The following is a 12,021-nucleotide window of genomic DNA, read 5'->3' on the forward strand; positions in this document are numbered from 1 at the left end:
ACTGAGCATGGGTTGGGCGTTTAACGCCAGCCCTTCACCCTTTCTGGCGTTTGAACACCAGAATTATTCCTCTCTGGGCTCTTACTGTCCTCAGAGGGATTTTGGGTAGCAGTTTGTTCATTTTTTGGCTTCCTGCTGCCTTGAAGTGAGGTATTTAATTTTCTCCCACTTCTTAATTAAACTACTTGGCACTCTTCTGTTATTTGTTTTGATAACCGCTGTTCTGTTTGCTTCAACTGCACTTCCATATTCATATTAGCCATTCTTATTTCTTGCAATATCTCCTTGAATTCGGCTAGTTGTTTTGTTAGAAGATCTAATTGCTGATTGAATTCAGTAACTTGTTCTGCAGAACTGAGTTCATCAGTTACTGTTTTAGCCTCTTCTTTCATGGAAGATTCACTGCTTAGGTACAGATGCTGATTTCTGGCAACTGTATCAATGAGCTCTTGAGCTTCTTCAATTGTCTTTCTCATGTGGATAGATCCACCAGCTGAGTGGTCTAGAGAAATTTGAGCTTTCTCTGTAAGCCCATAATAGAAGATGTCTAACTGCACCCACTCTGAAAACATTTCAGAGGGGTATTTTCTTAACATCTCTCTGTATCTCTCCCAGGCATCATAAAGGGATTCATTATCTCCTTGTTTAAAGCCTTGGATGCTCAGCCTTAGCTGTGTCATTCGTTTTGGAGGGAAATATTGATTCAGAAATTTTTTTGACAGCTGTTTCCATGTCCTTATGCTAGCCTTAGGTTGGTTATTTAACCACCTCTTAGGTTGGTCTTTTACAACAAATGGAAACAGTAATAATCTGTAGACATCCTGATCTACTTCCTTATCATGTACTATGTCAGCAATTTGTAAAAACTGTGCCAGAAAACTCTGTAGGTTCTTCTTGTGGAAGACCGAAATACTGGCAACTTTGCTGCATCATGATAATGAGTTGAGGATTCAACTCAAAACTACTGACTCCGATGGAGGGTATACAGATACTACTCCCATATGAAGCAGTAGTGGGGTTAGTATATGACCCCAGAGTCCTTCTGGACTGTTCATTTCCACTTAGGTCCATGATGGAGAAAGGGAGATGATGTGGATTTATTTTATTATATAAAAAAAATAATTTTCAAAATAATAAAATAAAATAAAATAAAAACTGAAATAAAAAATTTAAAAAATGTTTTATGAAGATTTTCGAAAAAGTGGAGAGAGAGAAAGTGGTTAGGATATTTTTGAAAAAGATGTGATTTTTTTTTCTAAAAAGGATAAGATTTTGAAAAATTTTGAAATTGAAATCTAAATTTAAAAAAAATTGAAATAATTGCTTAAAAATAGTTAGAAAGGATAATTTTTTTATTTTTTAATTTTATTATGAAAGAGAAAAACACACAAAAGACACAAGACTTAAAATTTTTAAATCCAATGCTCCTTGTTTTCGAAAATTTTGGAGGAAAAACACCAAGGCACACCAAACTTAAAAATTTTAAGATCAAAGCACAAAGAAGACTCTCAAGAACACCTTGAAGACTCACAAGAACAACAAGAACAAAAGATAGAACACCAAACTTAAAATTTTTAGAAAACCACAATAAAATTTTCGAAAATTAAAGAAAAATTAACAAGAGAACACCGAACTTAAAGTTTGGCACAAGATTTAATCAAAGAAAAATTATTTTTAAAATGATTTTAAAAAGAAAAACTCAAAGGGGCAACTATTCCCAAGAAAATAGACACATTCAACAAATGCAAGGACTGAACAGATAAAAACTATTTTTTTGATGACAAAAACACAAAGGACACCAAACTTAAAACATGCAACTAGACTTAATGAAAAACTAACAATTAATAAAGAAAAATAATATTTTTGAAGAAAAAAATTTTTTAAAAGGAATAATAAAAGATGCAATTCTAGTGACTCTAAACCAAAAAGACAATTTTTACCTAATCTAAGCAATAAGATTCACCGTCAGTTGTTCAAACTCAAACAATCCCCGGCAACGGCGCCAAAAACTTGGTGCACGAAAATTACACTCACACTATGTAATTTCGCACAATTAACCAGCAAGTGCACTGGGTCGTCCAAGTAATACCTTACGTGAGTAAGGGTCGAATCCCACGGAGATTGTTGGCTTGAAACAAGCTATGGTTATCTTATTATTCTTAGTCAGGATACCAATAGGGTTCTTTAGTTTCAATTGTAAAAAGTGAAAGGGCATAAAATAAGTAATTGTTACTCAATAATGGAGAATATGTTGGAGTTTTAGAGATGCTTTGTCTTCTGAATCCCTGCAACATAATGCTTTCTTACTTTCAAACATGCAAGGCTCCTTCCATGGCAAGCTGTATGTAGGGCATCACCGTTGTCAATGGCTACTTGCCATCCTCTCAGTGAAAATGGTCCAAATGCTCTGTCACAGCACGCTAATCATCTGTCGGTTCTCGATCATGTCGGAATAGGATCCATTGATCCTTTTGCGTCTGTTACTACGCCCAACACTCACGAGTTTGAAGCTCGTCACAGTCATCCAATCCCTGAATCCTACTCAGAATACCACAGACAAGGTTTAGACTTTCCAAATTCTCAAGGATGCTGCCAATCGATTCTAGCTTATACCACGAAGACTCTGATTAAAGAATCCATAGAATGGAGGTGATTGTCAGGCACGCGTTCATAGGTTGAGAATGGTGATGAGTGTCACGGATCATCACCTTCTTCATATTGAAGTGCGAATGAACATCTTAGATAGAAACAAGCGTATTTGAATAGAAAACAAAAATTGCATTAATTCATCGAGACGTTGCAGAGCTTCTCACCCCCAACAATGGAGTTTAGAGACTCATGCCGTCAAAAAGTACAAAGTTCAGATCTAAAAATGTCATGAGACACAAAATAAGTCTCTAAAAGTTGTTTAAATACTAAACTAGTGACCTAGGTTTACAGAAAATGAGTAAACTAAGATAGATAGTGCAGAAATCCACTTCTGAGGCCCACTTGGTGTCTGCTGGGATTGAGACTTGAGCTTCTCACGTGCCTGGGCTGTTTCTGGAGTTAAACGTCAGGTTGTAACCTGTTTCTGGCGTTTAACTCCAACTTGTAACCTGTTTCTGGCGTTCAACGCCAGAATGGAACATGGAACTGGCGTTGAACGCCAGTTTACGTCTTTTATCTTCGCGCAAAGTATAGACTATTATATATTTCTGGAAAGCCCTGGTTGTCTACTTTCCAACCCAATTGAGAGCGCGCCAATTAGACTCCTGTAGCTCCAAAAAATCCATTCCGAGTGCAGGGAGATCAGAATCCAATAGCATCAGCAGTCCTTTTTCAGCCTGAATCAAATTTTTGCTCAGCTCCCTCAATTTCAGTCAGAAAATACCTGAAATCACAGAAAAACACACAAACTCATAGTAAAGTCCAGAAATATGAATTTTGCCTAAAAACTAATAAAAATATACTGAAAACTAACTAAAACATACTAAAAACTATATGAAATTACCCCCGAAAAGCGTATAAAATATCCGCTCATCATTCATCCAAGCATATCCCTTGCATAGAAACACCACAGACACATGCCTCAATATTCAAACCCTTGGTGCCTAGCCTTATTTCTTATTATTTTTCTTTTCTTTTCAAACTCTTATTGTTCTTTCTCTTTTTCTTATTAGGATCTTGTTGTTTGGTTAGTCTTAATGGGATGTGTTTCAAGCATGTGATTTAGAGCATATAGTTGCCTATACACCTTGTTGGTGAATGATGCCAAGGCATCTTAGGCTAGTTTCACTAGCATTTTTCTGTTAGTTTTAGTTGTTTTATGCATTTTCTTGAGCTTAAAGTAACCAAGAATGGTTAAATGAATAACAAAGCAATGAACCATCCAAACAGTATGATTTTGATGCAAATTCCATGAGTTTTTAGTTATATTACTTGAATGCTATGAATGGAAGATTTCTCATGAAATTTTGCAAGACTTTGATGCAGTTGTTTGGATGATTTCAGGGAAGAAGAGGCTAGGCAAAGAAGCAACAAAATCAATAAAGGAAGCTTGAATATCACATGTGGAGTTTAAGTTCCAGTTTAAGCTTAAACTGGAACTTAAACTGCCAAGCCATATAATGCTGGGAACTATCAGTGGCGTTTAAACTCCAGTTTAAGCTTAAACTGGAGCTTAAACGCCAAAATCATGAAAGCTGAGGAAAAGCTGAAAGTGGCGTTTAACCTCCAGTTTAACATTAAACTGGAAGTTAAACGCCAGAAATGACAAATGCACCAGGGAGCCATTTCCACGTTTAAGCTCCAGTTTAACCTTAAACTGGAGCTTAAACGTGTTCGATCAAAAACCACACTCCAGGGTTGCTTTCTTCATTTCCACGTTTAAGCTCCAGTTTAAGCTTAAACTGGAGCTTAAACGTGTTCGACCATTCTCCTCCAGGGTTGCTTTCTTCATTTCCACGTTTAAGCTTCAGTTTAACCTTAAACTGAAGCTTAAACGTGTTCGACTACGTTACCTTCCAGGGTTGCTTTCTTCCATTTCCACGTTTAAGCTTCAGTTTAACCTTAAACTGAAGCTTAAACGTGCTTGAATTATACCACCTCCAGGAGTGTCCAACGTTTAAGTTGCAGTTTAAGCTTAAACTGCAACTTAAACGCCACTATTTGAAAAGGTTTCTGGGCCAAAGATATTGCAGTTTAAGTTAGCATTTGAGCACAAACATTAACTTAAACGTACTCTGGTATGAAACCCAATTGAATATCATGGTTTATGGGATTGGGCCTGAAGAATTGATGAGTCTGGAATTTCAATTTGTTGAGTCATGTGTCATTACTTGATTATCACTAAGTTGGCTCAATGAATGTTACAGAATTGGATCAGCAGCCTCATCAGGATTATGGATCATAAACCCAAAGCAAAAGGAAATCAGGGAAAGGCCTCAAAGCCCAAGAAACACAACAGAAGCTCAATTTAGAAAGTGTATAATAGGATAGAATTTAAGTTAGTTAGGGGGGACTTTTGATCATTTTTCTTTTTTTCATACTTTTTGTAATTGAATTCAGAGCTATGACTCGCTAAACCCCTTTCATTGGGTTAGGGAGCTCTATTGTAATTCAATGAATCAATAATAGTTTTTATCTTCTTCTTCAATCTTTTCTCTTGAATTTTGTTAGAAAGCTTCTCGATCTAATTCCATTGGTTAGTTGTCTTGGGAAAGAAACTATCCATAATTGGAATCCTTCAGAACCTTGGGAAAGGAATGGAGGATTCATGCTAGAGAAGCTTTCTCACAGTGAATTGGATTGGGGTTTGGATGGATATTGTGACATGTAATCCTACCAAATTGTGGTTCATGAAACTGTGTGGTATAATCAGTGATCGAGCATCATCTCTTCTTATGAACATTGATGCAAATGCATATTTGCATTATTAGTTAGTTAGTTTAGTTAGTTTTAGCTTAATTTCACTCATTTTCCCTAAATAAACAAGTCCTTTTATGAGTTTTGTTTCCATGCATGATGATATCAAGGAACATGTTAATTCTAGCCAAATTCATGCAAATGTTTTAAGGAATGCATATATGAATGAGTATGAATGAATCTCATGAAATTTATTGCATGAATTGGTAAGACTTTGAAGCTATTTCCCTTGTTGATGATAGGTGATGAGACAAGGAAGCATGGAAGCAAGAATGATGCAAGCTGGGCAAGAAGTTGGCGTTGCCAACTTGGATACAAGGGGCGTTATTCTTGCCAACGCCAGGAAAATGAAGTTGGCGTTGCCAACTTGGATATAGTGTGCGTTATTGAGGACAACGCCCACACACAAAGAGCTTGGTCCTGGAGGCAACCAAGGAGCAAAGTTGGCGTTGCCAACTTGAGATCCACGTTGCCAACGCCACAACACAAGGCAAGCTTGACCCTGGAAGGAGCAAAGTTGGCGTTGCCAACTCTAGAACCAAGTTGCCAACGCCACAACACAAGCAAGTTTGGCAGCCCTGGAAGCAAAGTTGGCGTTGCCAACTCTAGAACCAAGTTGCCAACGCCCACACAAGCAAGGAACTTGAGCCATGAAGGAGTGTCGAGGGCGTTGCCAACGCCAAGAACTATGGGCGTTGTTGAAGGCAACGCCACACACACAAGCCTGGCCCTGGAGCAAGCTCAACCACGTTGCCAACTTGAGGAGGGCGTTGCCAACGCCACACAACCAAGCAACTTTGGCACCATGGGAAGCAAGCTCAACCACGTTGCCAACTTGAGGAGGGCGTTGCCAACGCCACACAACCAAGCAACTTTGGCACCATGGGAAGCAAGCTCAACCACGTTGCCAACGCTAGATGGGCGTTGCCAACGCCACACACAAGCAAATTTTGGCACCAAATCTTGGCGCACCAACCAGGTTGCCAACGCCCAATGGCGCACCAACCAGGTTGCCAAACGCCCAATGGCGCACCAACCAGGTTGCCAAACGCCCAATGGCGCACCAACGGCGTTGCAAACGCCCATCAGCCCACCATCCGCATTGCCAACGCCAATCAAGGCACCATCCAAGTTGCTAGCGCCAGGGAGATGCACCATGCACGTTGCCAACGCCCAATGGCCTTGCCATGCACGTTGCCAACGCCAGGAAGCAAGCATGGAGCCTTGAGAAGGGCTCGAGCACGTTGCCAACGTGCTAAAGAGAAGGAGTTATTCACAACAACGCCAGGAAATTATGGTGCACGTTGCTAACTTGAAATGTATGGGCGTTATTCACAACAACTCCAACAAGGCAGCCTGACCATGTCCTCTTCAATGGAAGATATCTTGAGCTACAGAGATCCAAATTGAGTGCTTCCAGTTGCGTTGGAAAGCTGATATTCAGAGCTTTCCAACCATATATAATAGTCTATGGTGGAGCACAAGATTGAAGCCAAACCAGAGTCATCTTTAGACCCTAAAAACAAGAACATGAAGTGAAATTCAAGGGAGCTAGAGATGAGCCTTGGATGTGGGATCGAGCACGTTGCCAACGTGCATTAAGGGGGCGTGTTTTGCAACAACGCCAGCCTCAAGCCCCTGCCTTGGGAGAGTGATGCATGGGCACGTTGCCAACTTGGGGTTGAGGGTGCGTTATTCACAACAACTTGGCAACAACTTGGCAGCTTGACCTTACCTTCTTTGAGGAACCATAACTTGAGCTAGGAAAGTCCAATTGAGGTGATTCCAGTGGCATTAGAAAATAGACATCAAGAGCTTTCCAATGATGTATAATAGTCCATATTGAAGCTGAAGGTTGACACTCAAATTCTGGGCTACATTTAGCATGAAAGTAAGGCCAAGAAGAGGAAAAGCAAGTTGTTGGCAACAACTTGGGCTAGCAACGCCCAAGTCTCATACTTCATGCCCAGGAAATTGGCATGCACGTTGCCAACGTGCACTAAGGCCTGAGTTATTGCCAACAACGCCCATCAATGGGCCAGAATTGGTGCCAACTTGCTCTACTTCCCCTATTCATCACAAAGGCCAAAACACCTCCAATTGAGCCAAGAATTCAACAATGAGAAAGCCCACATTGCTAACCCAAATTGAAGATCTCTAAAGAGTTTTAGAGTAGTATAAATAGAAGAGATTGATGTACTTGTAGAGGACTTTTACACTTTTGAATACTTGTTGACACTTAGACTTTTTAGACTCTTTTGCACTTTTATTTAGCTTTTGTAAGAACTTCCGGGTACTCTCCCGAGGAGCTCATCTTTGGTTTTCTATTGGAACTTTTCTTCTTCATTTACAAGTTTTAAGCGTTTCATTCTTCTTCTTCTTCTTCCTTTACACTTAGTTTAATTCTTGTTTATGGCAATTGTTGTTGAAATTGGAGCAATGACTCACTAAACCCCACTTTCATTAGGGGGAGGAGCTCTGTTTGTTGGAATGGATTGATGAACCCATCTTTCCTCCTCAATTCTAGTGGTTGATCTAAAGAGGGAACTCTTGCTCTTCATAGATTCAACCACCATCGAGAGAGGGGTTAATCTACATGAATTATGTGGTGAATTTGAGGAATGAGCCACATAATTCAGTTTAGAGTTCATCCTTTCATGATTTCTTTAATCAATATACCTTGGTTAGTATGTGAGATGTAACTCTCCTTGGTTGAGATTATAGAAATTGTGTGGCTGGATAATATATGAGCTTCATCTCTTCTCATGAACAATTAGATCACGAGAGTGGCAATTGGCTATGTTGAGAGAGATTGAATCACCAAGAGATTGGGGTTCAATCACCCACTTGCCATAGATCTATACCCATGATTGAGAGGAATTTGACTAACATCAATTCATGAAAACTAACATCTCTGATCCCTAATGATCTTCTCTACCATCAATTCTTATTTCTTTTGCTTATTAGTTGTTTGAATACCCATCACCCCATCTCCCTTTACATTCTTGCAATTTATTTTTCTTGTCATCTACATTCTGTCTCTTTATTTCTTGCTCTTGCTCTTATGCTCTTTAAATTTTTGCAACCTTTAATTCCTAGCAATTTATCTTTGATGTCATTTAAGTTTCTTGCACTTTAAGTTTCCGTTATTTACTTCCATTTTATTTCTATTGCCCTGTTCTTAAATTCCTTGCAATTTAAATTCCTGCACTTACGTTCAAAAGTCACAATACTCATAAAATCAAAATCCTATTTGCTTGACTAAATCTACCATTTAACTAAAGTTGCTTAATCTACCAATCTCCGTGGGATCGACCTCACTCTTTGTGAGTTTTACTACTTGATACGACCCGGTATACTTGCCGGTTGTACGTGAAATCTAATTTTTACGTATCAAGTTTTTGGCGCCGTTGCCGGGGATTGGAAAGATTGACAATGATTAAGTGAAAGGTGGTTTAGATTAAGCATTTTTTTTTATTTTTGTTAAGCCCACTAACTGTTTGATACTTTGTTTCACTAACTCCAATTCCACTCTAGCTCTAGAATATTTCACTTGTGATTTTGGTTCTGTTTGTGTATGTCAGGAACAAGTAGACGTGATATTGAGGACGAGAGAACCCGCCGAAGGTTAAGGAGAGCAGAAAGAGGAAAGTTCATAGTTGGTGAAGAAGGGTCAGAGGAATCAGAGGGAGAAGATCAAGTCATGGAGGATGAGATGCACAACCCTCCTGGAGGGTCAACAATAATGGTGGACACGCTAGAAGGGTGTTATCCTCATATACTATCCCTGATCCAAGACATTGTGGGAGCAGCATTGCTACACCAAATGTTCAGGCCAATAACTTTGAGCTAAAACCTCAGCTCATCACTTTGGTACAGAACAATTGCTCTTATGGAGGGGGACCTCTTGAAGACCCAAATCAACATCTCTCTGTTTTTCTGAGGATATGCAATACAGTGAAGACAAATGGAGTGCATCCAGATGTCTACAAGTTGTTGCTATTTCCATTCTCTTTGAGGGATAAAGCCACTCAATGGCTAGAATCATTCCCCAAGGAAAGCCTCAATGATTGGAATGAAGTGATGGGCAAATTTCTAGCAAAGTTCTACCCACCTCAAAAGGTCATCAAGTTGAAGACAGAGGTTCAGACTTTTAGGCAAATGGAAGGGGAGTCATTGTACGAAGCCTGGGAAAGATATAAGGCACTAATGAGAAGATGTCCTCCAGACATGTTTAGTGATTGGGTTAAGCTCCAAAACTTCTATGAAGGCCTAAGCTTAGAAGCAAGGAAGGGACTAGACTACTCATCAGGAGGATCACTCAACATGATGAAAACTGCTGAGGAGGCTCAAAACCTCATTGAGATTGTGGCAAACAATCAATATTATTACTCATCAGAGAGGCAACACAATCCACCCCCAAAGAAAGGTGTAATGGAGCTTGAAGGTGTTGATGCTATCTTGGCACAAAACAAGTTAATGCACCAACAAATCCAACAACAAATGGAGATGATAACAAAGAGAATGGATGGTATGCAACTTGCATCAGTGAACACAACAAATCAACCATCACTTGAATGGAACCAAGGTGAAGGAACCACGGTTGAACAACCACAAGAACAAGTTCAATACATGCAGAATACTTCAAATTCTCAGGAGGAATTCCATGGTGATACATACAACTCATCTTGGAAGAATCATCCCAATTTAAAGTGGGAGAAAACCATTGGCAAAAGAACAACAACACAATCACACCCGTAACACAAACAACCAAAATCACCATACCAACAACACTAACCAATATAGAAAAACACAAAACACATATCAACACCCCCATCATAACTCACAAACCCACCAAAATAACTTCTCTGCACCAACATCCAACTCACAAAATTACCACACTAATCCACCCAACAACTTCCAACAACAATCAACCCCCATCATACCTCCAATTGACCATCATGAGGCCAGAATCTCAAGTCTGGAAGCAACCTTGCAAGCACTTGCTCAAACCACTCAAGCTTTAGCTAAGGGACAACAAGAACAAGCGGTCACTATGAAGAACATTGAGAGACAAGTGGGACAACTAGCCAAACAAGCCGAGAAACCAACCCATGTCCTCCCAAGTGACACAATACCCAACCCAAGAGAAGAATGTAAGGCTTTGCAGTTAAGGAGTGGCAAGGTAGTTGGTGAAAGTTCAAATAAAGAAGCAACAAAACCCAAAGAGCAAGACACAGTGGAGAAGCAAGATGAAGAAAAGGGTTCAACATCTAACAAAGGCAAGGAGGTTGTCAAGCCACAAGGCAATCCACCAAGTCAAGGAGGCAACCGTGATGGCAAGGAGAGTATGAATCCACAAAAAGAAAACAAAAATGAAGGAGTGAAAGCTTATGTACCCAAGCTTCCATACCCAACTAGGATACACAAAGGAGCAAAGGACCAACAATTCCCAAGGTTCTTAGAGATCTTCAAGAAACTTGAAATCAACATCCCATTGGCAGAGGCTCTAGAACAGATGCCATTGTATGCAAAGTTTCTTAAGGAGTTGATCACCAAGAAGAGGAGTTGGCAAGAAAAGAAACCGTGGTTCTCAATCAAGAGTGTAGTGCCATCATTCAACAAGGGTTACCTCCAAAACTCAAAGACCCTGGCAGCTTTCTCATACCTTGCACGATTGGGAGCATGGCTGTTGACAAATCACTTTGTGACCTGGGAGCAAGCATTAACTTAATGCCCCTTACCATGATGAAGAAAATGATGATTGAAGAGCTCAAACCCACAAGGATGTCACTCCAACTTGCTGACAGATCCATCAAAGTGCCAAATGGAGTAGTTGAGAACCTCTTGGTGAAGGTGGGAAACTTCATATTCCCAGCTGATTTTGTGGTCCTAGACATGGATAAAGAGGGAAACAATTCAGTCATTCTTGGTAGACCCTTTTTGGCTACAGCTAGAACAATCATTGATGTGGAAAAGAGAGAGATGATCTTCAGGGTGCATGATGAGCAAATGACCATAAATGTCTTCAAAGTAATGCAATACCCTGTTGAGAAAGAAAATTGCATGAGGATTGATGTAGTAGACTCTTTGGTTGAAGAAGTGCTTGACACAAACCATCAAATGAAACAAGAGGAAGTCCATAACATCAAAGGACAAGAAGAAAACACGTTGGAAGCATCAAAGGAACCAAGTGAAGCTACCAAAGAAAAGGCACCACAACAAGAGTTGAAACCACTACCCCCTCATCTTAAATATGCATTTCTTGGTGAGAAGGATAGCTTCCCAGTGATCATCAATTCCACATTGAATGCAGAAGAAGAAGAAAAGCTCCTTGTGGTTTTGAGAGCTCACAAAGAGGCATTGGGATGGACCATTGATGACTTGAAAGGCATAAGCCCTGCTGTATGCATGCACAAGATACTCTTAGAGGAGGGTTCCAAACCGGTGGTACAACCCCAAAGAAGATTGAATCCTACAATGAAGGAGGTTGTTCAAAAGGAAGTCCTGAAGTTGTGCAAGGCTGGGATCATCTACCCTATATCTGACAGCCCATGGGTCAGTCCAGTGCAAGTAGTACCTAAGAAAGGAGGCATGACTGTCATTGTTAATGAG

Source organism: Arachis stenosperma, chromosome 5, assembly GCF_014773155.1.
Source record: "Arachis stenosperma cultivar V10309 chromosome 5, arast.V10309.gnm1.PFL2, whole genome shotgun sequence".
Taxonomy (NCBI): Eukaryota; Viridiplantae; Streptophyta; class Magnoliopsida; order Fabales; family Fabaceae; genus Arachis; species Arachis stenosperma.